The sequence below is a fragment of the Lissotriton vulgaris genome, chromosome 11 (genome assembly GCF_964263255.1).
Source record: "Lissotriton vulgaris chromosome 11, aLisVul1.2, whole genome shotgun sequence".
Taxonomy (NCBI): domain Eukaryota; kingdom Metazoa; phylum Chordata; class Amphibia; order Caudata; family Salamandridae; genus Lissotriton; species Lissotriton vulgaris.
This window is the reverse complement of record NC_141699.1, coordinates 483029264-483053469: the sequence shown is the minus strand read 5'-3', so window position 1 is coordinate 483053469 and position 24206 is coordinate 483029264. Positions and strand designations below refer to the sequence as shown.

Sequence of the window (24206 nt, the reverse complement as noted above, 5' to 3'; positions counted from 1 at the left end):
ATTGAGACAATTTCCACACCCAGGAAGTGTTTTAGAGAGCAGGTGCCTCGGAAGGGTTCGTAGTCTGGACCTGTCCTGCATGATCTAGACAAGTCACGAAAAGAGTAATTAATTTTTTTTATGAAGCGTGTCTTGTTTAGGCTTTTGGACTCTGTCTTAGTACACTTAAGGGCCCGTTACCACCGCCGTAATATAGGGAAAAGAGGGTAGAAATGCGCAATGATTGATTACCACTCATCCGTGCCCTTTCACTCGCTTTGAGTGATGCATGTTGCTATTTTTATTAATTGTATGAAAGCATGCAAAATAAGTGAGGACAACAGGGCACTGCTGGTACGTGCCCCGTCCTTCTGTTACTTTATTTTTTGGTCTCGGCCTGACTTGAGCAGAGCATGGCTCGTATACGACAACAGTGACATCATACTCATGCAGCTGCGATGGCCGAGTGGTTAAGGGGTTGGACTCGAAATCCAATGGGGTTTCCCTGCGCAGGTTCGAATCCTGCTTGCAGCGTAGTGTGATTTTGCATGAACACCATTTGGTTTAGTTAAGGAAATGTTCACTTCTCGTTACGCAATCCTCATCAAGTCACAAAGTTAAATGGCAAAAACTCAAACTAGATGTAAACATTGAAACAATTTCCACACCTAGGAAGTGTTTTAGAGAGCAGGTGGCTCGGAAGGGTTTGTAGTCTGGACCTATCCTGCCTGATCTAGACAAGTTACAAAATGAGTAATTTTTTTTATGAAGCGTGTCTTGTTTAAGCTTTTGGACTCTTTCGGAGTACACTTAAGGGCCCGTTGCCACCGCCGTAATATAGGGAAACGAGGATAGAAATGTGCAGTGATTGATTACCGCTCATCGGTGCCCTGTCACTCACTTTGAGTGATGCGTATTGCTATTTTTATTAATTGTATGAAAGCATGCAAAATAAGTGAGGACAACAGGGCACTGCTGGTACGTGCCCCGTCCTTCTGTTACTTTATTTTTTATGTCTCGGACTGACGTGAGTAGTGCATGGCTCGTATACGACAACTGTGACATCATACTCACGCAGCTGCGATGGCCGAGTGGTTAAGGCGTTGGACTTGAAATCAGATGGGGTTTCCCCGCGTAGTTTCGAATCCTGCTTGCAGCGGCATGAGATTTTGCATGAACACCATTTGGTTAAGTTAAGTAAATGTTCACTTCTCATTACGCAATCCTCATCAAGTCACAGAGTTAAACTGCAAAAACTCAAACTAGATGTAAACATTGAGACAATTTCCACACCCAGGAAGTGTTTTAGAGAGCAGGTGGCTCGGAAGGGTTCGTAGTCTGGACCTGTCCTGCCTGATCTAGACAAGTCATGAAAAGAGTACTTTTTTTTATGAAGCGTGTCTTGTTTAAGCTTTTGGACTCTTTCTGAGTACACTTAAGGGCCCGTTGCCACCGCCGTAATATAGGGAAACGAGGATAGAAATGTGCAGTGATTGATTACCGCTCATCGGTGCCCTGTCACTCACTTTGAGTGATGCGTATTGCTATTTTTATTAATTGTATGAAAGCATGCAAAATAAGTGAGGACAACAGGGCACTGCTGGTACGTGCCCCGTCCTTCTGTTACTTTATTTTTTGGTCTCGGCCTGACATGAGCAGAGCATGGCTCGTATACGACAACTGTGACATCATGCTCACGCAGCTGCGATGGCTGAGTGGTTAAGGCATTGGACTTGAAATCCAATGGGGTTTCCCCGCGTAGTTTCGAATCCTGCGTGCAGCGGCATGAGATTTTGCATGAACACCATTTGGTTAAGTTAAGTAAATGTTCACTTCTCATTACGCAATCCTCATCAAGTCACAGAGTTAAACTGCAAAATCTCAAACTAGATGTAAACATTGAGACAATTTCCACACCCAGGAAGTGTTTTAGAGAGCAGGTGGCTCGGAAGGGTTCGTAGTCTGGACCTGTCCTGCCTGATCTAGACAAGTCATGAAAAGAGTACTTTTTTTATGAAGCGTGTCTTGTTTAAGCTTTTTGACTCTTTCTGAGTACACTTAAGGGCCCGTTGCCACCGCCGTAATATAGGGAAACGAGGATAGAAATGTGCAGTGATTGATTACCGCTCATCGGTGCCCTGTCACTCACTTTGAGTGATGCGTATTGCTATTTTTATTAATTGTATGAAAGCATGCAAAATAAGTGAGGACAACAGAGCACTGCTGGTACGTGCCCCGTCCTTCTGTTACTTTATTTTTTATGTCTCGGCCTGACGTGAGTAGTGCATGGCTCGTATACGACAACTGTGACATCATACTCACGCAGCTGCGATGGCCGAGTGGTTAAGGCGTTGGACTTGAAATCCAATGGGGTTTCCCCGCGTAGGTTCGAATCCTGCTTGCAGCGGCATGAGATTTTGCATGAACACCATTTGGTTAAGTTAAGTAAATGTTCACTTCTCATTACGCAATCCTCATCAAGTCACAGAGTTAAACTGCAAAAACTCAAACTAGATGTAAACATTGAGACAATTTCCACACCCAAGAAGTGTTTTAGAGAGCAGGTGGCTCGGAAGGGTTCGTAGTCTGGACCTGTCCTGCCTGATCTAGACAAGTCATGAAAAGAGTACTTTTTTTTATGAAGCGTGTCTTGTTTAAGCTTTTGAACTCTTTCTGAGGACACTAAAGGGCTTGTTGCCACCGCCGTAATATAGGGAAACGAGGATAGAAATGTGCAGTGATTGATTACCGCTCATCGGTGCCCTGTCACTCACTTTGAGTGATGCGTATTGCTATTTTTATTAATTGTATGAAAGCATGCAAAATAAGTGAGGACAACAGGGCACTGCTGGTACGTGCCCCGTCCTTCCGTTACTTTATTTTTTATGTCTCGGCCTGACGTGAGTAGTGCATGGCTCGTATACGACAACTGTGACATCATACTCACGCAGCTGCGATGGCCGAGTGGTTAAGGCGTTGGACTTGAAATCCAATGGGGTTTCCCCGCGTAGGTTCGAATTCTGCTTGCAGCGTCATGAGATTTTGCATGAACACCATTTGGTTTAGTTAAGTAAATGTTTACTTCTTGTTACGCAATCCTCATCAAGTCACAGAGTTAAACGGAAAAAACTCAAACCAGATGTAAACATTGAGACAATTTCCACCCCCAGGAAGTGTTTTAGAGAGCAGGTGCCTCGGAAGGGTTCGTAGTCTGGACCTGTCCTGCATGATCTAGACAAGTCACGAAAAGAGTAATTAATTTTTTTTTATGAAGCGTGTCTTGTTTAGGCTTTTGGACTCTTTCTTAGTACACTTAAGGGCCCGTTACTACCGCCGTAATATAGGGAAAAGAGGGTAGAAATGCGCAATGATTGATTACCACTCATCTGTGCCCTTTCACTCACTTTGAGTGATGCATGTTGCTATTTTTATTAATTGTATGAAAGCATGCAAAATAAGTGAGGACAACAGGGCACTGCTGGTACGTGCCCCGTCCTTCTGTTACTTTATTTTTTGGTCTCGGCCTGACATGAGCAGAGCATGGCTCGTATATGACAACAGTGACATCATACTCACGCAGCTGCGATGGCCCAGTGGTTAAGGCGTTGGACTTGAAATCCAATGGGGTTTTCCCGCGTAGGTTTGAATCCTGCTTGCAGCGGCATGAGATTTTGCATGAACACCATTTGGTTTAGTTAAGTAAATGTTCACTTCTCATTACGCAATCCTCATCAAGTCACAGAGTTAAACTGCAAAAACTCAAACTAGATGTAAACATTGAGACAATTTCCACACTCAGGAAGTGTTTTAGAGAGCAGGTGGCTCGGAAGGGTTCGTAGTCTGGACCTGTCCTGCCTGATCTAGACAAGTCATGAAAAGAGTACGTTTTTTTTATGAAGCGTGTCTTGTTTAAGCTTTTGGACTCTTTCTGAGTACACTTAAGGGCCCGTTGCCACCGCCGTAATATAGGGAAACGAGGATAGAAATGTGCAGTGATTGATTACCGCTCATCGGTGCCCTGTCACTCACTTTGAGTGATGCGTATTGCTATTTTTATTAATTGTATGAAAGAATGCAAAATAAGCGAGGACAACAGGGCACTGCTGGTACGTGCCCCGTCCTTCTGTTACTTTATTTTTTATGTCTCGGCTTGACGTGAGTAGTGCATGGCTCGTATACGACAACTGTGACATCATACTTACGCAGCTGTGATGGCCGAGTGGTTAAGGCGTTGGACTTGAAATCCAATGGGGTTTCCCCGCGTAGGTTTGAATCCTGCTTGCAGCGTCATGAGATTTTGCATGAACACCATTTGGTTTAGTTAAGTAAATGTTCACTTCTTGTTACGCAATCCTCATCAAGTCACAGAGTTAAACGGCAAAAACTCAAACTACATATAAACATTGAGACAATTTCCACACCCAGGAAGTATTTTAGAGAGCAGGTGCCTCGGAAGGGTTCGTAGTCTGGACCTGTCCTGCATGATCTAGACAAGTCACGAAAAGAGTAATTATTTTTTTTATGAAGCGTGTCTTGTTTAGGCTTTTGGACTCTTTCTTAGTACACTTAAGCGCCCGTTACCATCACCGTAATATAGGGAAAAGAGGGTAGAAATGCGCAGTGATTGATTACCGCTCATCTGTGCCCTGTCACTCACTTTGAGTGATGCTTGTTGCTATTTTTATTAATTGTATGAAAGCATTCAAAATAAGTGGGGGATACAGGGCACTGCTGGTACGTGCCCCGTCCTGCTGTTACTTTAATTTTTAGGTCTCGGCCTGACGTGAGCAGCGTATGGCTCGTATACGACAACAGTGACATCATACTCATGCAGCTGCGATGGCCGAGTGGTTAAGGCGTTGGACTCGAAATCCAATGGGGTTTCCCTGCGCAGGTTCGAATCCTGATTGCAGCGTAGTGTGATTTTGCATGAACACCATTTGGTTTAGTTAAGTAAATGTTCACTTCTCGTTACGCAATCCTCATCAAGTCACAGAGTTAAATGGAAATAACTCAAACTAGATGTAAACATTGAGACAATTTCCACACCCAGGAAGTGTTTTAGAGAGCTGGTGGCTCGGAAGGGTTTGTAGTCTGGACCTGTCCTGCCTGATCTAGACAAGTCATGAAAAGAGTACTTTTTTTTATGAAGCATGTCTTGTTTAGGCTTTTGGACTATTTCTTAGTACACTTAAGGGCCCGTTACCACCGCCGTAATATAGGGAAAAGTGGGTAGAAACATGCAGTGATTGATTACCACTCATCTGTGCCCTTTCACTCACTTTGAGTGATGCATGTTGCTATTTTTATTAATTGTATGAAAGCATGCAAAATAAGTGAGGACAACATGGCACTGCTGGTACGTGCCCCGTCCTTCCGTTACTTTATTTTTTTGGTCTCGGCCTGACATGAGCAGAGCATGGCTCGTATACGACAACAGTGACATCATACTCATGCAGCTGCGATGGCCGAGTGGTTAAGGCGTTGGACTCGAAATCCAATGGGGTTTCCCTGCGCAGGTTTGAATCCTGCTTGCAGCGTAGTGTGATTTTGCATGAACACCATTTGGTTTAGTTAAGGAAATATTCACTTCTCGTTACGCAATCCTCATCAAGTCACAAAGTTAAATGGCAAAAACTCAAACTAGATGTAAACATTGAAACAATTTCCACACCTAGGAAGTGTTTTAGAGAGCAGGTGGCTCGGAAGGGTTTGTAGTCTGGACCTATCCTGCCTGATCTAGACAAGTTACGAAATGAGTAATTTTTTTTATGAAGCGTGTCTTGTTTAAGCTTTTGGACTCTTTCTGAGTACACTTAAGGGCCCGTTGCCACCGCCGTAATATAGGGAAACGAGGATAGAAATGTGCAGTGATTGATTACCGCTCATCGGTGCCCTGTCACTCACTTTGAGTGATGCGTATTGCTATTTTTATTAATTGTATGAAAGCATGCAAAATAAGTGAGGACAACAGGGCACTGCTGGTACGTGCCCCGTCCTTCTGTTACTTTATTTTTTATGTCTCGGACTGACGTGAGTAGTGCATTGCTCGTATACGACAACTGTGACATCATGCTCATGCAGCTGCGATGGCTGAGTGGTTAAGGCATTGGACTTGAAATCCAATGGGGTTTCCCCGCGTAGTTTCGAATCCTGCGTGCAGCGGCATGAGATTTTGCATGAACACCATTTGGTTAAGTTAAGTAAATGTTCACTTCTCATTACGCAATCCTCATCAAGTCACAGAGTTAAACTGCAAAATCTCAAACTAGATGTAAACATTGAGACAATTTCCACACCCAGGAAGTGTTTTAGAGAGCAGGTGGCTCGGAAGGGTTCGTAGTCTGGACCTGTCCTGCCTGATCTAGACAAGTCATGAAAAGAGTACTTTTTTTTATGAAGCGTGTCTTGTTTAAGCTTTTGGACTCTTTCTGAGGACACTAAAGGGCTTGTTGCCACCGCCGTAATATAGGGAAACGAGAATAGAAATTGCAGTGATTGATCACCGCTCATCGGTGCCCTGTCACTCACTTTGAGTGATGCGTATTGCTATTTTTATTAATTGTATGAAAGCATGCAAAATAAGTGAGGACAACAGGGCACTGCTGGTACGTTCCCCGTCCTTCTGTTACTTTATTTTTTATGTCTCGGCCTGACGTGAGTAGTGCATGGCTCGTATACGACAACTGTGACATCATACTCACGCAGCTGCGATGGCCGAGTGGTTAAGGCGTTGGACTTGAAATCCAATGGGGTTTCCCCGCGTAGGTTCGAATCCTGCTTGCAGCGGCATGAGATTTTGCATGAACACCATTTGGTTAAGTTAAGTAAATGTTCACTTCTCATTACGCAATCCTCATCAAGTCACAGAGTTAAACTGCAAAAACTCAAACTAGATGTAAACATTGAGACAATTTCCACACCCAGGAAGTGTTTTAGAGAGCAGGTGCCTCGGAAGGGTTCGTAGTCTGGACCTGTCCTGCATGATCTAGACAAGTCACGAAAAGAGTAATTAATTTTTTTTATGAAGCGTGTCTTGTTTAGGCTTTTGGACTCTGTCTTAGTACACTTAAGGGCCCGTTACCACCGCCGTAATATAGGGAAAAGAGGGTAGAAATGCGCAATGATTGATTACCACTCATCCGTGCCCTTTCACTCGCTTTGAGTGATGCATGTTGCTATTTTTATTAATTGTATGAAAGCATGCAAAATAAGTGAGGACAACAGGGCACTGCTGGTACGTGCCCCGTCCTTCTGTTACTTTATTTTTTGGTCTCGGCCTGACTTGAGCAGAGCATGGCTCGTATACGACAACAGTGACATCATACTCATGCAGCTGCGATGGCCGAGTGGTTAAGGGGTTGGACTCGAAATCCAATGGGGTTTCCCTGCGCAGGTTCGAATCCTGCTTGCAGCGTAGTGTGATTTTGCATGAACACCATTTGGTTTAGTTAAGGAAATGTTCACTTCTCGTTACGCAATCCTCATCAAGTCACAAAGTTAAATGGCAAAAACTCAAACTAGATGTAAACATTGAAACAATTTCCACACCTAGGAAGTGTTTTAGAGAGCAGGTGGCTCGGAAGGGTTTGTAGTCTGGACCTATCCTGCCTGATCTAGACAAGTTACAAAATGAGTAATTTTTTTTATGAAGCGTGTCTTGTTTAAGCTTTTGGACTCTTTCGGAGTACACTTAAGGGCCCGTTGCCACCGCCGTAATATAGGGAAACGAGGATAGAAATGTGCAGTGATTGATTACCGCTCATCGGTGCCCTGTCACTCACTTTGAGTGATGCGTATTGCTATTTTTATTAATTGTATGAAAGCATGCAAAATAAGTGAGGACAACAGGGCACTGCTGGTACGTGCCCCGTCCTTCTGTTACTTTATTTTTTATGTCTCGGACTGACGTGAGTAGTGCATGGCTCGTATACGACAACTGTGACATCATACTCACGCAGCTGCGATGGCCGAGTGGTTAAGGCGTTGGACTTGAAATCAGATGGGGTTTCCCCGCGTAGTTTCGAATCCTGCTTGCAGCGGCATGAGATTTTGCATGAACACCATTTGGTTAAGTTAAGTAAATGTTCACTTCTCATTACGCAATCCTCATCAAGTCACAGAGTTAAACTGCAAAAACTCAAATTAGATGTAAACATTGAGACAATTTCCACACCCAGGAAGTGTTTTAGAGAGCAGGTGGCTCGGAAGGGTTCGTAGTCTGGACCTGTCCTGCCTGATCTAGACAAGTCATGAAAAGAGTACTTTTTTTTATGAAGCGTGTCTTGTTTAAGCTTTTGGACTCTTTCTGAGTACACTTAAGGGCCCGTTGCCACCGCCGTAATATAGGGAAACGAGGATAGAAATGTGCAGTGATTGATTACCGCTAATCGGTGCCCTGTCACTCACTTTGAGTGATGCATATTGCTATTTTTATTAATTGTATGAAAGCATGCAAAATAAGTGAGGACAACAGGGCACTGCTGGTACGTGCCCCGTCCTTCTGTTACTTTATTTTTTATGTCTCGGCCTGACATGAGTAGTGCATGGCTCGTATACGACAACTGTGACATCATACTCACGCAGCTGCGATGGCCGAGTGGTTAAGGCGTTGGACTTGAAATCCAATGGGGTTTCACCGCGTAGGTTCGAATCCTGCTTGCAGCGGCATGAGATTTTGCATGAACACCATTTGGTTTAGTTAAGTAAATGTTCACTTCTCATTACGCAATCCTCATCAAGTCACAGAGTTAAACTGCAAAAACTCAAACTAGATGTAAACATTGAGACAATTTCCACACCCAAGAAGTGTTTTAGAGAGCAGGTGGCTCGGAAGGGTTCGTAGTCTGGACCTGTCCTGCCTGATCTAGACAAGTCATGAAAAGAGTACTTTTTTTTATGAAGCGTGTCTTGTTTAAGCTTTTGGACTCTTTCTGAGGACACTAAAGGGCTTGTTGCCACCGCCGTAATATAGGGAAACGAGGATAGAAATGTGCAGTGATTGATTACCGCTCATCGGTGCCCTGTCACTCACTTTGAGTGATGCGTATTGCTATTTTTATTAATTGTATGAAAGCATGCAAAATAAGTGAGGACAACAGGGCACTGCTGGTACGTGCCCCGTCCTTCCGTTACTTTATTTTTTATGTCTCGGCCTGACGTGAGTAGTGCATGGCTCGTATACGACAACTGTGACATCATACTCACGCAGCTGCGATGGCCGAGTGGTTAAGGCGTTGGACTTGAAATCCAATGGGGTTTCCCCGCGTAGGTTCGAATTCTGCTTGCAGCGTCATGAGATTTTGCATGAACACCATTTGGTTTAGTTAAGTAAATGTTTACTTCTTGTTACGCAATCCTCATCAAGTCACAGAGTTAAACGGAAAAAACTCAAACCAGATGTAAACATTGAGACAATTTCCACCCCCAGGAAGTGTTTTAGAGAGCAGGTGCCTCGGAAGGGTTCGTAGTCTGGACCTGTCCTGCATGATCTAGACAAGTCACGAAAAGAGTAATTAATTTTTTTTATGAAGCGTGTCTTGTTTAGGCTTTTGGACTCTTTCTTAGTACACTTAAGGGCCCGTTACCACCGCCGTAATATAGGGAAAAGAGGGTAGAAATGCGCAATGATTGATTACCACTCATCTGTGCCCTTTCACTCACTTTGAGTGATGCATGTTGCTATTTTTATTAATTGTATGAAAGCATGCAAAATAAGTGAGGACAACAGGGCACTGCTGGTACGTGCCCCGTCCTTCTGTTACTTTATTTTTTGGTCTCGGCCTGACATGAGCAGAGCATGGCTCGTATATGACAACAGTGACATCATACTCACGCAGCTGCGATGGCCGAGTGGTTAAGGCGTTGGACTTGAAATCCAATGGGGTTTTCCCGCGTAGGATTGAATCCTGCTTGCAGCGGCATGAGATTTTGCATGAACACCATTTGGTTTAGTTAAGTAAATGTTCATTTCTTGTTACGCAATCCTCATCAAGTCACAGAGTTAAACGGAAAAAACTCAAACCAGATGTAAACATTGAGACAATTTCCACACTCAGGAAGTGTTTTAGAGAGCAGGTGGCTCGGAAGGGTTCGTAGTCTGGACCTGTCCTGCCTGATCTAGACAAGTCATGAAAAGAGTACTTTTTTTTTATGAAGCGTGTCTTGTTTAAGCTTTTGGACTCTTTCTGAGTACACTTAAGGGCCCGTTGCCACCGCCGTAATATAGGGAAACGAGGATAGAAATGTGCAGTGATTGATTACCGCTCATCGGTGCCCTGTCACTCACTTTGAGTGATGCGTATTGCTATTTTTATTAATTGTATGAAAGAATGCAAAATAAGCGAGGACAACAGGGCACTGCTGGTACGTGCCCCGTCCTTCTGTTACTTTATTTTTTATGTCTCGGACTGACGTGAGTAGTGCATTGCTCGTATACGACAACTGTGACATCATGCTCATGCAGCTGCGATGGCTGAGTGGTTAAGGCATTGGACTTGATATCCAATGGGGTTTCCCCGCGTAGTTTCGAATCCTGCGTGCAGCGGCATGAGATTTTGCATGAACACCATTTGGTTAAGTTAAGTAAATGTGCCCTGTCACTCACTTTGAGTGATGCTTGTTGCTATTTTTATTAATTGTATGAAAGTATTCAAAATAAGTGGGGGATACAGGGCACTGCTGGTACGTGCCCCGTCCTGCTGTTACTTTAATTTTTAGGTCTCGGCCTGACGTGAGCAGCGTATGGCTCGTATACGACAACAGTGACATCATACTCATGCAGCTGCGATGGCCGAGTGGTTAAGGCGTTGGACTCGAAATCCAATGGGGTTTCCCTGCGCAGGTTCGAATCCTGATTGCAGCGTAGTGTGATTTTGCATGAACACCATTTGGTTTAGTTAAGTAAATGTTCACTTCTCGTTACGCAATCCTCATCAAGTCACAGAGTTAAATGGAAAAAACTCAAACTAGATGTAAACATTGAGACAATTTCCACACCCAGGAAGTGTTTTAGAGAGCTGGTGGCTCGGAAGGGTTTGTAGTCTGGACCTGTCCTGCCTGATCTAGACAAGTCATGAAAAGAGTACTTTTTTTTATGAAGCATGTCTTGTTTAGGCTTTTGGACTATTTCTTAGTACACTTAAGGGCCCGTTACCACCGCCGTAATATAGGGAAAAGTGGGTAGAAACATGCAGTGATTGATTACCACTCATCTGTGCCCTTTCACTCACTTTGAGTGATGCATGTTGCTATTTTTATTAATTGTATAAAAGCATGCAAAATAAGTGAGGACAACATGGCACTGCTGGTACGTGCCCCGTCCTTCCGTTACTTTATTTTTTTGGTCTCGGCCTGACATGAGCAGAGCATGGCTCGTATACGACAACAGTGACATCATACTCATGCAGCTGCGATGGCCGAGTGGTTAAGGCGTTGGACTCGAAATCCAATGGGGTTTCCCTGCGCAGGTTTGAATCCTGCTTGCAGCGTAGTGTGATTTTGCATGAACACCATTTGGTTTAGTTAAGGAAATATTCACTTCTCGTTACGCAATCCTCATCAAGTCACAAAGTTAAATGGCAAAAACTCAAACTAGATGTAAACATTGAAACAATTTCCACACCTAGGAAGTGTTTTAGAGAGCAGGTGGCTCGGAAGGGTTTGTAGTCTGGACCTATCCTGCCTGATCTAGACAAGTTACGAAATGAGTAATTTTTTTTATGAAGCGTGTCTTGTTTAAGCTTTTGGACTCTTTCTGAGTACACTTAAGGGCCCGTTGCCACCGCCGTAATATAGGGAAACGAGGATAGAAATGTGCAGTGATTGATTACCGCTCATTGGTGCCCTGTCACTCACTTTGAGTGATGCGTATTGCTATTTTTATTAATTGTATGAAAGCATGCAAAATAAGTGAGGACAACAGGGCACTGCTGGTACGTGCCCCGTCCTTCTGTTACTTTATTTTTTATGTCTCGGCCTGACGTGAGTAGTGCATGGCTCGTATACGACAACTGTGACATCATACTCACGCAGCTGCGATGGCCGAGTGGTTACGGCATTGGACTTGAAATCCAATGGGGTTTCCCCGCGTAGTTTCGAATCCTGCGTGCAGCGGCATGAGATTTTGCATGAACACCATTTGGTTAAGTTAAGTAAATGTTCACTTCTCATTACGCAATCCTCATCAAGTCACAGAGTTAAACTGCAAAATCTCAAACTAGATGTAAACATTGAGACAATTTCCACACCCAGGAAGTGTTTTAGAGAGCAGGTGGCTCGGAAGGGTTCGTAGTCTGGACCTGTCCTGCCTGATCTAGACAAGTCATGAAAAGAGTACTTTTTTTTATGAAGCGTGTCTTGTTTAAGCTTTTTGACTCTTTCTGAGTACACTTAAGGGCCCGTTGCCATCGCCGTAATATAGGGAAACGAGGATAGAAATGTGCAGTGATTGATTACCGCTCATCGGTGCCCTGTCACTCACTTTGAGTGATGCGTATTGCTATTTTTATTAATTGTATGAAAGCATGCAAAATAAGTGAGGACAACAGAGCACTGCTGGTACGTGCCCCGTCCTTCTGTTACTTTATTTTTTATGTCTCGGCCTGACGTGAGTAGTGCATGGCTCGTATACGACAACTGTGACATCATACTCACGCAGCTGCGATGGCCGAGTGGTTAAGGCGTTGGACTTGACATCCAATGGGGTTTCCCCGCGTAGGTTCGAATCCTGCTTGCAGCGGCATGAGATTTTGCATGAACACCATTTGGTTAAGTTAAGTAAATGTTCACTTCTCATTACGCAATCCTCATCAAGTCACAGAGTTAAACTGCAAAAACTCAAACTAGATGTAAACATTGAGACAATTTCCACACCCAGGAAGTGTTTTAGAGAGCAGGTGGCTCGGAAGGGTTCGTAGTCTGGACCTGTCCTGCCTGATCTAGACAAGTCATGAAAAGAGTACTTTTTTTTATGAAGCGTGTCTTGTTTAAGCTTTTGGACTCTTTCTGAGGACACTAAAGGGCTTGTTGCCACCGCCGTAATATAGGGAAACGAGAATAGAAATGTGCAGTGATTGATCACCGCTCATCGGTGCCCTGTCACTCACTTTGAGTGATGCGTATTGCTATTTTTATTAATTGTATGAAAGCATGCAAAATAAGTGAGGACAACAGGGCACTGCTGGTACGTTCCCCGTCCTTCTGTTACTTTATTTTTTATGTCTCGGCCTGACGTGAGTAGTGCATGGCTCGTATACGACAACTGTGACATCATACTCACGCAGCTGCGATGGCTGAGTGGTTAAGGCGTTGGACTTGAAATCCAATGGGGTTTCCCCGCGTAGGTTCGAATCCTGCTTGCAGCGGCATGAGATTTTGCATGAACACCATTTGGTTAAGTTAAGTAAATGTTCACTTCTCATTACGCAATCCTCATCAAGTCACAGAGTTAAACTGCAAAAACTCAAACTAGATGTAAACATTGAGACAATTTCCACACCCAGGAAGTGTTTTAGAGAGCAGGTGGCTCGGAAGGGTTCGTAGTCTGGACCTGTCCTGCCTGATCTAGACAAGTCATGAAAAGAGTACTTTTTTTTATGAAGCGTGTCTTGTTTAAGCTTTTGGACTCTTTCTGAGGACACTAAAGGGCTTGTTGCCACCGCCGTAATATAGGGAAACGAGAATAGAAATGTGCAGTGATTGATCACCGCTCATCGGTGCCCTGTCACTCACTTTGAGTGATGCGTATTGCTATTTTTATTAATTGTATGAAAGCATGCAAAATAAGTGAGGACAACAGGGCACTGCTGGTACGTTCCCCGTCCTTCTGTTACTTTATTTTTTATGTCTCGGCCTGACGTGAGTAGTGCATGGCTCGTATACGACAACTGTGACATCATACTCACGCAGCTGCGATGGCCGAGTGGTTAAGGCGTTGGACTTGAAATCCAATGGGGTTTCCCCGCGTAGGTTCGAATCCTGCTTGCAGCGGCATGAGATTTTGCATGAACACCATTTGGTTAAGTTAAGTAAATGTTCACTTCTCATTACGCAATCCTCATCAAGTCACAGAGTTAAACTGCAAAAACTCAAACTAGATGTAAACATTGAGACAATTTCCACACCCAGGAAGTGTTTTAGAGAGCAGGTGCCTCGGAAGGGTTCGTAGTCTGGACCTGTCCTGCATGATCTAGACAAGTCACGAAAAGAGTAATTAATTTTTTTTATGAAGCGTGTCTTGTTTAGGCTTTTGGACTCTGTCTTAGTACACTTAAGGGCCCGTTACCACCGCCGTAATATAGGGAAAAGAGGGTAGAAATGCGCAATGATTGATTACCACTCATCCGTGCCCTTTCACTCGCTTTGAGTGATGCATGTTGCTATTTTTATTAATTGTATGAAAGCATGCAAAATAAGTGAGGACAACAGGGCACTGCTGGTACGTGCCCCGTCCTTCTGTTACTTTATTTTTTATGTCTCGGCTTGACGTGAGTAGTGCATGGCTCGTATACGACAACTGTGACATCATACTCACGCAGCTGTGATGGCCGAGTGGTTAAGGCGTTGGACTTGAAATCCAATGGGGTTTCCCCGCGTAGGTTTGAATCCTGCTTGCAGCGTCATGAGATTTTGCATGAACACCATTTGGTTTAGTTAAGTAAATGTTCACTTCTTGTTACGCAATCCTCATCAAGTCACAGAGTTAAACGGCAAAAACTCAAACTAGATATAAACATTGAGACAATTTCCACACCCAGGAAGTATTTTAGAGAGCAGGTGCCTCGGAAGGGTTCGTAGTCTGGACCTGTCCTGCATGATCTAGACAAGTCACGAAAAGAGTAATTATTTTTTTTATGAAGCGTGTCTTGTTTAGGCTTTTGGACTCTTTCTTAGTACACTTAAGCGCCCGTTACCATCACCGTAATATAGGGAAAAGAGGGTAGAAATGCGCAGTGATTGATTACCGCTCATCTGTGCCCTGTCACTCACTTTGAGTGATGCTTGTTGCTATTTTTATTAATTGTATGAAAGCATTCAAAATAAGTGGGGGATACAGGGCACTGCTGGTACGTGCCCCGTCCTGCTGTTACTTTAATTTTTAGGTCTCGGCCTGACGTGAGCAGCGTATGGCTCGTATACGACAACAGTGACATCATACTCATGCAGCTGCGATGGCCGAGTGGTTAAGGCGTTGGACTCGAAATCCAATGGGGTTTCCCTGCGCAGGTTCGAATCCTGATTGCAGCGTAGTGTGATTTTGCATGAACACCATTTGGTTTAGTTAAGTAAATGTTCACTTCTCGTTACGCAATCCTCATCAAGTCACAGAGTTAAATGGAAAAAACTCAAACTAGATGTAAACATTGAGACAATTTCCACACCCAGGAAGTGTTTTAGAGAGCTGGTGGCTCGGAAGGGTTTGTAGTCTGGACCTGTCCTGCCTGATCTAGACAAGTCATGAAAAGAGTACTTTTTTTTATGAAGCATGTCTTGTTTAGGCTTTTGGACTATTTCTTAGTACACTTAAGGGCCCGTTACCACCGCCGTAATATAGGGAAAAGTGGGTAGAAACATGCAGTGATTGATTACCACTCATCTGTGCCCTTTCACTCACTTTGAGTGATGCATGTTGCTATTTTTATTAATTGTATGAAAGCATGCAAAATAAGTGAGGACAACATGGCACTGCTGGTACGTGCCCCGTCCTTCCGTTACTTTATTTTTTTGGTCTCGGCCTGACATGAGCAGAGCATGGCTCGTATACGACAACAGTGACATCATACTCATGCAGCTGCGATGGCCGAGTGGTTAAGGCGTTGGACTCGAAATCCAATGGGGTTTCCCTGCGCAGGTTTGAATCCTGCTTGCAGCGTAGTGTGATTTTGCATGAACACCATTTGGTTTAGTTAAGGAAATATTCACTTCTCGTTACGCAATCCTCATCAAGTCACAAAGTTAAATGGCAAAAACTCAAACTAGATGTAAACATTGAAACAATTTCCACACCTAGGAAGTGTTTTAGAGAGCAGGTGGCTCGGAAGAGTTTGTAGTCTGGACCTATCCTGCCTGATCTAGACAAGTTACGAAATGAGTAATTTTTTTTATGAAGCGTGTCTTGTTTAAGCTTTTGGACTCTTTCTGAGTACACTTAAGGGCCCGTTGCCACCACCGTAATATAGGGAAACGAGGATAGAAATGTGCAGTGATTGATTACCGCTCATCGGTGCCCTGTCACTCACTTTGAGTGATGCGTATTGCTATTTTTATTAATTGTATGAAAGCATGCAAAATAAGTGAGGACAACAGGGCACTGCTGGTACGTGCCCCGTCCTTCTGTTACTTTATTTTTTATGTCTCGGACTGACGTGAGTAGTGCATTGCTCGTATACGACAACTGTGACATCATGCTCATGCAGCTGCGATGGCTGAGTGGTTAAGGCATTGGACTTGAAATCCAATGGGGTTTCCCCGCGTAGTTTCGAATCCTGCGTGCAGCGGCATGAGATTTTGCATGAACACCATTTGGTTAAGTTAAGTAAATGTTCACTTCTCATTACGCAATCCTCATCAAGTCACAGAGTTAAACTGCAAAATCTCAAACTAGATGTAAACATTGAGACAATTTCCACACCCAGGAAGTGTTTTAGAGAGCAGGTGGCTCGGAAGGGTTCGTAGTCTGGACCTGTCCTGCCTGATCTAGACAAGTCATGAAAAGAGTACTTTTTTTTATGAAGCGTGTCTTGTTTAAGCTTTTTGACTCTTTCTGAGTACACTTAAGGGCCCGTTGCCACCGCCGTAATATAGGGAAACGAGGATAGAAATGTGCAGTGATTGATTACCGCTCATCGGTGCCCTGTCACTCACTTTGAGTGATGCGTATTGCTATTTTTATTAATTGTATGAAAGCATGCAAAATAAGTGAGGACAACAGAGCACTGCTGGTACGTGCCCCGTCCTTCTGTTACTTTATTTTTTATGTCTCGGCCTGACGTGAGTAGTGCATGGCTCGTATACGACAACTGTGACATCATACTCACGCAGCTGCGATGGCCGAGTGGTTAAGGCGTTGGACTTGACATCCAATGGGGTTTCCCCGCGTAGGTTCGAATCCTGCTTGCAGCGGCATGAGATTTTGCATGAACACCATTTGGTTAAGTTAAGTAAATGTTCACTTCTCATTACGCAATCCTCATCAAGTCACAGAGTTAAACTGCAAAAACTCAAACTAGATGTAAACATTGAGACAATTTCCACACCCAGGAAGTGTTTTAGAGAGCAGGTGGCTCGGAAGGGTTCGTAGTCTGGACCTGTCCTGCCTGATCTAGACAAGTCATGAAAAGAGTACTTTTTTTTATGAAGCGTGTCTTGTTTAAGCTTTTGGACTCTTTCTGAGGACACTAAAGGGCTTGTTGCCACCGCCGTAATATAGGGAAACGAGAATAGAAATTGCAGTGATTGATCACCGCTCATCGGTGCCCTGTCACTCACTTTGAGTGATGCGTATTGCTATTTTTATTAATTGTATGAAAGCATGCAAAATAAGTGAGGACAACAGGGCACTGCTGGTACGTTCCCCGTCTTTCTGTTACTTTATTTTTTATGTCTCGGCCTGACGTGAGTAGTGCATGGCTCGTATACGACAACTGTGACATCATACTCACGCAGCTGCGATGGCCGAGTGGTTAAGGCGTTGGACTTGAAATCCAATGGGGTTTCCCCGCGTAGGTTCGAATCCTGCTTGCAGCGGCATGAGATTTTGCATGAACACCATTTGGTTAAGTTAAGTAAATGTTCACTTCTCATTACGCAATCCTCATCAAGTCACAGAGTTAAACTGCAAAAACTCAAACTAGATGTAAACATTGAGACAATTTCCACACCCAGGAAGTGTTTTAGAGAGCAGGTGCCTCGGAAGGGTTCGTAGTCTGGACCTGTCCTGCATGATCTAGACAAGTCACGAAAAGAGTAATTAATTTTTTTTATGAAGCGTGTCTTGTTTAGGCTTTTGGACTCTGTCTTAGTACACTTAAGGGCCCGTTACCACCGCCGTAATATAGGGAAAAGAGGGTAGAAATGCGCAATGATTGATTACCACTCATCCGTGCCCTTTCACTCGCTTTGAGTGATGCATGTTGCTATTTTTATTAATTGTATGAAAGCATGCAAAATAAGTGAGGACAACAGGGCACTGCTGGTACGTGCCCCGTCCTTCTGTTACTTTATTTTTTGGTCTCGGCCTGACTTGAGCAGAGCATGGCTCGTATACGACAACAGTGACATCATACTCATGCAGCTGCGATGGCCGAGTGGTTAAGGGGTTGGACTCGAAATCCAATGGGGTTTCCCTGCGCAGGTTCGAATCCTGCTTGCAGCGTAGTGTGATTTTGCATGAACACCATTTGGTTTAGTTAAGGAAATGTTCACTTCTCGTTACGCAATCCTCATCAAGTCACAAAGTTAAATGGCAAAAACTCAAACTAGATGTAAACATTGAAACAATTTCCACACCTAGGAAGTGTTTTAGAGAGCAGGTGGCTCGGAAGGGTTTGTAGTCTGGACCTATCCTGCCTGATCTAGACAAGTTACAAAATGAGTAATTTTTTTTATGAAGCGTGTCTTGTTTAAGCTTTTGGACTCTTTCGGAGTACACTTAAGGGCCCGTTGCCACCGCCGTAATATAGGGAAACGAGGATAGAAATGTGCAGTGATTGATTACCGCTCATCGGTGCCCTGTCACTCACTTTGAGTGATGCGTATTGCTATTTTTATTAATTGTATGAAAGCATGCAAAATAAGTGAGGACAACAGGGCACTGCTGGTACGTGCCCCGTCCTTCTGTTACTTTATTTTTTATGTCTCGGACTGACGTGAGTAGTGCATGGCTCGTATACGACAACTGTGACATCATACTCACGCAGCTGCGATGGCCGAGTGGTTAAGGCGTTGGACTTGAAATCAGATGGGGTTTCCCCGCGTAGTTTCGAATCCTGCTTGCAGCGGCATGAGATTTTGCATGAACACCATTTGGTTAAGTTAAGTAAATGTTCACTTCTCATTACGCAATCCTCATCAAGTCACAGAGTTAAACTGCAAAAACTCAAATTAGATGTAAACATTGAGACAATTTCCACACCCAGGAAGTGTTTTAGAGAGCAGGTGGCTCGGAAGGGTTCGTAGTCTGGACCTGTCCTGCCTGATCTAGACAAGTCATGAAAAGAGTACTTTTTTTTATGAAGCGTGTCTTGTTTAAGCTTTTGGACTCTTTCTGAGTACACTTAAGGGCCCGTTGCCACCGCCGTAATATAGGGAAACGAGGATAGAAATGTGCAGTGATTGATTACCGCTAATCGGTGCCCTGTCACTCACTTTGAGTGATGCATATTGCTATTTTTATTAATTGTATGAAAGCATGCAAAATAAGTGAGGACAACAGGGCACTGCTGGTACGTGCCCCGTCCTTCTGTTACTTTATTTTTTATGTCTCGGCCTGACATGAGTAGTGCATGGCTCGTATACGACAACTGTGACATCATACTCACGCAGCTGCGATGGCCGAGTGGTTAAGGCGTTGGACTTGAAATCCAATGGGGTTTTACCGCGTAGGTTCGAATCCTGCTTGCCGCGGCATGAGATTTTGCATGAACACCATTTGGTTTAGTTAAGTAAATGTTCACTTCTCATTACGCAATCCTCATCAAGTCACAGAGTTAAACTGCAAAAACTCAAACTAGATGTAAACATTGAGACAATTTCCACACCCAAGAAGTGTTTTAGAGAGCAGGTGGCTCGGAAGGGTTCGTAGTCTGGACCTGTCCTGCCTGATCTAGACAAGTCATGAAAAGAGTACTTTTTTTTATGAAGCGTGTCTTGTTTAAGCTTTTGGACTCTTTCTGAGGACACTAAAGGGCTTGTTGCCACCGCCGTAATATAGGGAAACGAGGATAGAAATGTGCAGTGATTGATTACCGCTCATCGGTGCCCTGTCACTCACTTTGAGTGATGCGTATTGCTATTTTTATTAATTGTATGAAAGCATGCAAAATAAGTGAGGACAACAGGGCACTGCTGGTACGTGCCCCGTCCTTCCGTTACTTTATTTTTTATGTCTCGGCCTGACGTGAGTAGTGCATGGCTCGTATACGACAACTGTGACATCATACTCACGCAGCTGCGATGGCCGAGTGGTTAAGACGTTGGACTTGAAATCCAATGGGGTTTCCCCGCGTAGGTTCGAATTCTGCTTGCAGCGTCATGAGATTTTGCATGAACACCATTTGGTTTAGTTAAGTAAATGTTTACTTCTTGTTACGCAATCCTCATCAAGTCACAGAGTTAAACGGAAAAAACTCAAACCAGATGTAAACATTGAGACAATTTCCACCCCCAGGAAGTGTTTTAGAGAGCAGGTGCCTCGGAAGGGTTCGTAGTCTGGACCTGTCCTGCATGATCTAGACAAGTCACGAAAAGAGTAATTAATTTTTTTTATGAAGCGTGTCTTGTTTAGGCTTTTGGACTCTTTCTTAGTACACTTAAGGGCCCGTTACCACCGCCGTAATATAGGGAAAAGAGGGTAGAAATGCGCAATGATTGATTACCACTCATCTGTGCCCTTTCACTCACTTTGAGTGATGCATGTTGCTATTTTTATGAATTGTATGAAAGCATGCAAAATAAGTGAGGACAACAGGGCACTGCTGGTACGTGCCCCGTCCTTCTGTTACTTTATTTTTTGGTCTCGGCCTGACATGAGCAGAGCATGGCTCGTATATGACAACAGTGACATCATACTCACGCAGCTGCGATGGCCGAGTGGTTAAGGCGTTGGACTTGAAATCCAATGGGGTTTTCCCGCGTAGGTTTGAATCCTGCTTGCAGCGGCATGAGATTTTGCATGAACACCATTTGGTTTAGTTAAGTAAATGTTCACTTCTTGTTACGCAATCCTCATCAAGTCACAGAGTTAAACGGAAAAAACTCAAACCAGATGTAAACATTGAGACAATTTCCACACTCAGGAAGTGTTTTAGAGAGCAGGTGGCTCGGAAGGGTTCGTAGTCTGGACCTGTCCTGCCTGATCTAGACAAGTCATGAAAAGAGTACTTTTTTTTTATGAAGCGTGTCTTGTTTAAGCTTTTGGACTCTTTCTGAGTACACTTAAGGGCCCGTTGCCACCGCCGTAATATAGGGAAACGAGGATAGAAATGTGCAGTGATTGATTACCGCTCATCGGTGCCCTGTCACTCACTTTGAGTGATGCGTATTGCTATTTTTATTAATTGTATGAAAGAATGCAAAATAAGCGAGGACAACAGGGCACTGCTGGTACGTGCCCCGTCCTTCTGTTACTTTATTTTTTATGTCTCGGACTGACGTGAGTAGTGCATTGCTCGTATACGACAACTGTGACATCATGCTCATGCAGCTGCGATGGCTGAGTGGTTAAGGCATTGGACTTGAAATCCAATGGGGTTTCCCCGCGTAGTTTCGAATCCTGCGTGCAGCGGCATGAGATTTTGCATGAACACCATTTGGTTAAGTTAAGTAAATGTGCCCTGTCACTCACTTTGAGTGATGCTTGTTGCTATTTTTATTAATTGTATGAAAGTATTCAAAATAAGTGGGGGATACAGGGCACTGCTGGTACGTGCCCCGTCCTGCTGTTACTTTAATTTTTAGGTCTCGGCCTGACGTGAGCAGCGTATGGCTCGTATACGACAACAGTGACATCATACTCATGCAGCTGCGATGGCCGAGTGGTTAAGGCGTTGGACTCGAAATCCAATGGGGTTTCCCTGCGCAGGTTCGAATCCTGATTGCAGCGTAGTGTGATTTTGCATGAACACCATTTGGTTTAGTTAAGTAAATGTTCACTTCTCGTTACGGAATCCTCATCAAGTCACAGAGTTAAATGGAAAAAACTCAAACTAGATGTAAACATTGAGACAATTTCCACACCCAGGAAGTGTTTTAGAGAGCTGGTGGCTCGGAAGGGTTTGTAGTCTGGACCTGTCCTGCCTGATCTAGACAAGTCATGAAAAGAGTACTTTTTTTTATGAAGCATGTCTTGTTTAGGCTTTTGGACTATTTCTTAGTACACTTAAGGGCCCGTTACCACCGCCGTAATATAGGGAAAAGTGGGTAGAAACATGCAGTGATTGATTACCACTCATCTGTGCCCTTTCACTCACTTTGAGTGATGCATGTTGCTATTTTTATTAATTGTATGAAAGCATGCAAAATAAGTGAGGACAACATGGCACTGCTGGTACGTGCCCCGTCCTTCCGTTACTTTATTTTTTTGGTCTCGGCCTGACATGAGCAGAGCATGGCTCGTATACGACAACAGTGACATCATACTCATGCAGCTGCGATGGCCGAGTGGTTAAGGCGTTGGACTCGAAATCCAATGGGGTTTCCCTGCGCAGGTTTGAATCCTGCTTGCAGCGTAGTGTGATTTTGCATGAACACCATTTGGTTTAGTTAAGGAAATATTCACTTCTCGTTACGCAATCCTCATCAAGTCACAAAGTTAAATGGCAAAAACTCAAACTAGATGTAAACATTGAAACAATTTCCACACCTAGGAAGTGTTTTAGAGAGCAGGTGGCTCGGAAGGGTTTGTAGTCTGGACCTATCCTGCCTGATCTAGACAAGTTACGAAATGAGTAATTTTTTTTATGAAGCGTGTCTTGTTTAAGCTTTTGGACTCTGTCTGAGTACACTTAAGGGCCCGTTGCCACCGCCGTAATATAGGGAAACGAGGATAGAAATGTGCAGTGATTGATTACCGCTAATCGGTGCCCTGTCACTCACTTTGAGTGATGCATATTGCTATTTTTATTAATTGTATGAAAGCATGCAAAATAAGTGAGGACAACAGGGCACTGCTGGTACGTGCCCCGTCCTTCTGTTACTTTATTTTTTATGTCTCGGCCTGACATGAGTAGTGCATGGCTCGTATACGACAACTGTGACATCATACTCACGCAGCTGCGATGGCCGAGTGGTTAAGGCGTTGGACTTGAAATCCAATGGGGTTTTACCGCGTAGGTTCGAATCCTGCTTGCCGCGGCATGAGATTTTGCATGAACACCATTTGGTTTAGTTAAGTAAATGTTCACTTCTCATTACGCAATCCTCATCAAGTCACAGAGTTAAACTGCAAAAACTCAAACTAGATGTAAACATTGAGACAATTTCCACACCCAAGAAGTGTTTTAGAGAGCAGGTGGCTCGGAAGGGTTCGTAGTCTGGACCTGTCCTGCCTGATCTAGACAAGTCATGAAAAGAGTACTTTTTTTTATGAAGCGTGTCTTGTTTAAGCTTTTGGACTCTTTCTGAGGACACTAAAGGGCTTGTTGCCACCGCCGTAATATAGGGAAACGAGGATAGAAATGTGCAGTGATTGATTACCGCTCATCGGTGCCCTGTCACTCACTTTGAGTGATGCGTATTGCTATTTTTATTAATTGTATGAAAGCATGCAAAATAAGTGAGGACAACAGGGCACTGCTGGTACGTGCCCCGTCCTTCCGTTACTTTATTTTTTATGTCTCGGCCTGACGTGAGTAGTGCATGGCTCGTATACGACAACTGTGACATCATACTCACGCAGCTGCGATGGCCGAGTGGTTAAGACGTTGGACTTGAAATCCAATGGGGTTTCCCCGCGTAGGTTCGAATTCTGCTTGCAGCGTCATGAGATTTTGCATGAACACCATTTGGTTTAGTTAAGTAAATGTTTACTTCTTGTTACGCAATCCTCATCAAGTCACAGAGTTAAACGGAAAAAACTCAAACCAGATGTAAACATTGAGACAATTTCCACCCCCAGGAAGTGTTTTAGAGAGCAGGTGCCTCGGAAGGGTTCGTAGTCTGGACCTGTCCTGCATGATCTAGACAAGTCACGAAAAGAGTAATTAATTTTTTTTATGAAGCGTGTCTTGTTTAGGCTTTTGGACTCTTTCTTAGTACACTTAAGGGCCCGTTACCACCGCCGTAATATAGGGAAAAGAGGGTAGAAATGCGCAATGATTGATTACCACTCATCTGTGCCCTTTCACTCACTTTGAGTGATGCATGTTGCTATTTTTATGAATTGTATGAAAGCATGCAAAATAAGTGAGGACAACAGGGCACTGCTGGTACGTGCCCCGTCCTTCTGTTACTTTATTTTTTGGTCTCGGCCTGACATGAGCAGAGCATGGCTCGTATATGACAACAGTGAC

The 24206-nt window shown here is 43.9% G+C and overlaps 25 non-coding genes across 25 annotated transcripts; all 25 read left to right on the top strand.

Annotated features, from left to right (window-relative positions):
• The first annotated feature begins 431 nt into the window (after window positions 1-431).
• TRNAS-CGA (transfer RNA serine (anticodon CGA)) lies at window positions 432-513 on the top strand. The gene has a single exon. It is a non-coding gene; the product is annotated as a tRNA-Ser (tRNA).
• A 1791-nt stretch (window positions 514-2304) lies between these two features.
• Window positions 2305-2386, top strand: TRNAS-UGA (transfer RNA serine (anticodon UGA)). Its single transcript has one exon. It is a non-coding gene; the product is annotated as a tRNA-Ser (tRNA).
• A 543-nt stretch (window positions 2387-2929) lies between these two features.
• On the top strand, window positions 2930-3011 carry TRNAS-UGA (transfer RNA serine (anticodon UGA)). The gene has a single exon. It is a non-coding gene; the product is annotated as a tRNA-Ser (tRNA).
• A 547-nt stretch (window positions 3012-3558) lies between these two features.
• On the top strand, window positions 3559-3640 carry TRNAS-UGA (transfer RNA serine (anticodon UGA)). Its single transcript has one exon. It is a non-coding gene; the product is annotated as a tRNA-Ser (tRNA).
• Window positions 3641-4184: 544 nt separating this feature from the next.
• Window positions 4185-4266, top strand: TRNAS-UGA (transfer RNA serine (anticodon UGA)). Its single transcript has one exon. It is a non-coding gene; the product is annotated as a tRNA-Ser (tRNA).
• A 546-nt stretch (window positions 4267-4812) lies between these two features.
• Window positions 4813-4894, top strand: TRNAS-CGA (transfer RNA serine (anticodon CGA)). The gene has a single exon. It is a non-coding gene; the product is annotated as a tRNA-Ser (tRNA).
• A 543-nt stretch (window positions 4895-5437) lies between these two features.
• On the top strand, window positions 5438-5519 carry TRNAS-CGA (transfer RNA serine (anticodon CGA)). The gene has a single exon. It is a non-coding gene; the product is annotated as a tRNA-Ser (tRNA).
• A 1167-nt stretch (window positions 5520-6686) lies between these two features.
• TRNAS-UGA (transfer RNA serine (anticodon UGA)) lies at window positions 6687-6768 on the top strand. Its single transcript has one exon. It is a non-coding gene; the product is annotated as a tRNA-Ser (tRNA).
• A 546-nt stretch (window positions 6769-7314) lies between these two features.
• Window positions 7315-7396, top strand: TRNAS-CGA (transfer RNA serine (anticodon CGA)). The gene has a single exon. It is a non-coding gene; the product is annotated as a tRNA-Ser (tRNA).
• Window positions 7397-8564: 1168 nt separating this feature from the next.
• TRNAS-UGA (transfer RNA serine (anticodon UGA)) lies at window positions 8565-8646 on the top strand. Its single transcript has one exon. It is a non-coding gene; the product is annotated as a tRNA-Ser (tRNA).
• A 543-nt stretch (window positions 8647-9189) lies between these two features.
• On the top strand, window positions 9190-9271 carry TRNAS-UGA (transfer RNA serine (anticodon UGA)). The gene has a single exon. It is a non-coding gene; the product is annotated as a tRNA-Ser (tRNA).
• Window positions 9272-10761: 1490 nt separating this feature from the next.
• On the top strand, window positions 10762-10843 carry TRNAS-CGA (transfer RNA serine (anticodon CGA)). The gene has a single exon. It is a non-coding gene; the product is annotated as a tRNA-Ser (tRNA).
• A 543-nt stretch (window positions 10844-11386) lies between these two features.
• Window positions 11387-11468, top strand: TRNAS-CGA (transfer RNA serine (anticodon CGA)). Its single transcript has one exon. It is a non-coding gene; the product is annotated as a tRNA-Ser (tRNA).
• Window positions 11469-12636: 1168 nt separating this feature from the next.
• TRNAS-UGA (transfer RNA serine (anticodon UGA)) lies at window positions 12637-12718 on the top strand. Its single transcript has one exon. It is a non-coding gene; the product is annotated as a tRNA-Ser (tRNA).
• Window positions 12719-13261: 543 nt separating this feature from the next.
• On the top strand, window positions 13262-13343 carry TRNAS-UGA (transfer RNA serine (anticodon UGA)). Its single transcript has one exon. It is a non-coding gene; the product is annotated as a tRNA-Ser (tRNA).
• A 543-nt stretch (window positions 13344-13886) lies between these two features.
• Window positions 13887-13968, top strand: TRNAS-UGA (transfer RNA serine (anticodon UGA)). The gene has a single exon. It is a non-coding gene; the product is annotated as a tRNA-Ser (tRNA).
• A 547-nt stretch (window positions 13969-14515) lies between these two features.
• Window positions 14516-14597, top strand: TRNAS-UGA (transfer RNA serine (anticodon UGA)). Its single transcript has one exon. It is a non-coding gene; the product is annotated as a tRNA-Ser (tRNA).
• A 546-nt stretch (window positions 14598-15143) lies between these two features.
• On the top strand, window positions 15144-15225 carry TRNAS-CGA (transfer RNA serine (anticodon CGA)). The gene has a single exon. It is a non-coding gene; the product is annotated as a tRNA-Ser (tRNA).
• A 543-nt stretch (window positions 15226-15768) lies between these two features.
• On the top strand, window positions 15769-15850 carry TRNAS-CGA (transfer RNA serine (anticodon CGA)). The gene has a single exon. It is a non-coding gene; the product is annotated as a tRNA-Ser (tRNA).
• Window positions 15851-17018: 1168 nt separating this feature from the next.
• On the top strand, window positions 17019-17100 carry TRNAS-UGA (transfer RNA serine (anticodon UGA)). The gene has a single exon. It is a non-coding gene; the product is annotated as a tRNA-Ser (tRNA).
• A 542-nt stretch (window positions 17101-17642) lies between these two features.
• Window positions 17643-17724, top strand: TRNAS-UGA (transfer RNA serine (anticodon UGA)). The gene has a single exon. It is a non-coding gene; the product is annotated as a tRNA-Ser (tRNA).
• A 546-nt stretch (window positions 17725-18270) lies between these two features.
• On the top strand, window positions 18271-18352 carry TRNAS-CGA (transfer RNA serine (anticodon CGA)). Its single transcript has one exon. It is a non-coding gene; the product is annotated as a tRNA-Ser (tRNA).
• Window positions 18353-20773: 2421 nt separating this feature from the next.
• On the top strand, window positions 20774-20855 carry TRNAS-UGA (transfer RNA serine (anticodon UGA)). The gene has a single exon. It is a non-coding gene; the product is annotated as a tRNA-Ser (tRNA).
• An 862-nt stretch (window positions 20856-21717) lies between these two features.
• On the top strand, window positions 21718-21799 carry TRNAS-CGA (transfer RNA serine (anticodon CGA)). The gene has a single exon. It is a non-coding gene; the product is annotated as a tRNA-Ser (tRNA).
• Window positions 21800-22342: 543 nt separating this feature from the next.
• On the top strand, window positions 22343-22424 carry TRNAS-CGA (transfer RNA serine (anticodon CGA)). The gene has a single exon. It is a non-coding gene; the product is annotated as a tRNA-Ser (tRNA).
• Window positions 22425-24206: the final 1782 nt, after the last annotated feature.